The sequence below is a fragment of the Dipodomys spectabilis genome, unplaced genomic scaffold (assembly GCF_019054845.1).
Source record: "Dipodomys spectabilis isolate Male_0828 unplaced genomic scaffold, ASM1905484v1 ptg000163l, whole genome shotgun sequence".
Lineage (NCBI taxonomy): Eukaryota > Metazoa > Chordata > Mammalia > Rodentia > Heteromyidae > Dipodomys > Dipodomys spectabilis.
In genome coordinates, this window is record NW_024870840.1 from 800,100 (window position 1) to 802,800 (window position 2,701).

A 2,701-nucleotide genomic window follows, 5' to 3' on the forward strand; every position below is an offset into this window, starting at 1 on the left:
CTTGGATGCTTTACTATCTTAGTCAATTAACTTAAGAAACTGATTTTATGGCTTTGACATTTGTCAATTCAATTTACACATCTTCTACTCATAGAGACATTAGATATCCTAGTTACTTGAGTGTATATAGCTTAAAGCTCATCTGTCATGGGTGTAGGAAGAGCCAGGCATGGTGATGAGCTTCTATAATCCAATGCTTTACAGGGACAGGAAGGAAAATATCTTCAGTGCTCTGAGGCCAATCTGGGCTACATGGTGAGTCTCTGTGAGGAAGGAAAGGAGGGAAGGAGGAAGAAAGGAAGGAAGAGGAAAGGATGGAATGAACATTGGAAAAGAAATTAAAGAAACTAGGAAGTATAAAAAGAAAAAAAGAAAATGATATAGGAAGAATAGAATACAGGTAAATAGTTGTTCCTTGCTGTATCATCAGTTCACCATCACTGTTGCAAAATCCTTGGGGAGGACCAAATTCTTAGCATGTCCTTCAAGTGTATCTCCTCAATGAATTAACTTTCTCTGACTAGGCCTCCCTTAAAGATCCCATCATCTCCCAACAGTACCATAGGCCAAGAAGCAGGCTTTCTTATGAACCTTTGGGGCACTCCACCCAAGGTACTTGTACTTGTACTTGCTACCCAAAAAAGATTGGTTCCAACATCCTCAGGGATAATGAAATGCAGTGAGGTTCCAGTCCCTAATGCAAAGAAAATTATATTACCATATCACACCTTAATCTCCAAATACTTGGTAGATTACATCACTAGATTCCATCTTTAGGTAACTTGCAGAAGTTATCTAATGAGTTCTTTAGAAAATAATGTCAAAGGCTGGGAATATGGCTTAGTGTAAGAGTGTTGGCCTAGCATGCATGAAGCCCTGGGTTTGATTCCTCAGCACCACATAAACAGAAAAAGCGGGAAGTGGAACTGTGGCTCAAATTGTAGAGTGCTAGACTTGAACAAAAGAAACTCAAGGAGGGCTGGGAAGGTGGCTCAGTGGTAGAGTGCATCCCTTGCATGCATGAGGCCCTGGGTTCGATTCCTCAGCACCACATAAGCAGAAAAAGCTGGAAGTGGCGCTGTGGCTTAAATGGTATAGTGCTAGCCTTGAGCTGAAGAGCTGAGGGACAGCGCCCAGGTCCCGAGTTCAGGCCCCAAGACAGGCAAAAAACAAAAAGACAACAAAAAACAGAACAACAACAATAAAAAAAAAACGGGACAGTGCTCAGACCCTGAGTTCAAGCTCCAGGACTGGCAAAAAAAAAAAAAAAAAAAAGAAAAAAACGTAGGTGAGGCAGCGCAAGATGACTGCAGCGTGTCGGAGCTTGAAGGGCTTGGTTGCTATCATAACCGGAGGAGCCTCTGGCCTTGGCCTGGCCACGGCCGAGCGATGGGTGAAACAGGGGGCCACTGCTGTGCTTCTGGACTTGTCCGACTCGGATGGTGTGGCCCAGGCCAAGAAGTAAGGAAAGGGCTGCGTGCTCGCCCCAGCCGATGTAACCTCTGAGAAGGACGTTCAAGCAGCCCTGAATCTAGCCAAAGAAAAGTTTGGCCGTGTAGATGTGGCCGTCAACGGTGCAGGTATTGCAGTGGCCATTAAGACATACAATGCAAAGAAGAACATGGCCCATACTTTGGAGGACTTCCAGCAAGTTCTCAATGTGAATCTCGTAGGCACCTTCAATGTGATCCGCTCGGCTGCTAGCTCGGCTGCTAGTGAGATGGGCCAGAAGCAGACCAAGGAGGCGAACGTTGGGTTATCATCAATACTGCCACAGTGACTGCCTTTGAGGGTCAGGTTGGACAAGCTACATATTCTGCATCCGAGGGGGGCATAGTGAGCATGACACTGCCCAGTGCTCGGGATCTGGCTCCTGTTGGCATCCCAGTTATGACCATTGCTCCAGGTTTGTTTGGCACCCCGCTGCTGGCCACCCTGCCAGAGAAGGTGCGCAACTTCTTGGGCAGCCAAGTACCCTTTCCCAGCCGACCTGGGGACCCTGCTGAGTATGCTCATCTGGTACAGACCATAATCAAGAATCCATCCCTCAATGGAGAGGTCATCCGACTGGATGGGGCTATTCGCATGCAGCCAAGAAGGGAGCAGGAAGGGAAAACACAGGCTTCCACCTTCCCCTGAAGTTCTATACAGCTTGGAAGAAGCCTGATAACCATTTAATAATAAATTCTTTTTCACATAAGAGAAAGAAAAAGTCTGTGTGTGCTGTGTGCTTAGTATGCATTTTTTCTAAATATTTTCTATCCGTGGTTATTTGGATCTATGAATATGGAAGGCTAACTGCATTCTGTATACATCTTGGGATTGTGCAGGCTTTGGTTTCTTAAAAACTTTGAGAACAAAGGTCAGATTATATTTTGTACAAAGTATACTATAACAGTTTATAGTAGGGTATAAGGAGAATCTCTACAATATGTAAAGTATATTAAATAGGTAGGTTTCATTAGGTAGCCATGAAGAGAACACCAAGTACTATTCAGATGGAGAGGCATGGCCAAAAGGGGAGACCCACTCCCAGACCAGGAATTATGCAGGCCAGGGACAGGAAGAGGTGTGGCCAGGTAGGGAAAAGGTGTGGCCACATTGGATCTGGATGAACCTTCCTTTGTTCAAATGGGAGGCTTGACCAGAGGTGGCCCAAGATATAACCTAGCAGGAAGGGGAGGTGACTGCTTCCAGGTGT

The 2,701-nt window shown here is 45.6% G+C and overlaps 1 pseudogene; it reads left to right on the plus strand.

Annotated features, from left to right (window-relative positions):
• Nucleotides 1-1,290: 1,290 nt before the first annotated feature.
• On the plus strand, nt 1,291-2,176 carry LOC122119212 (annotated as a pseudogene).
• Nucleotides 2,177-2,701: the final 525 nt, after the last annotated feature.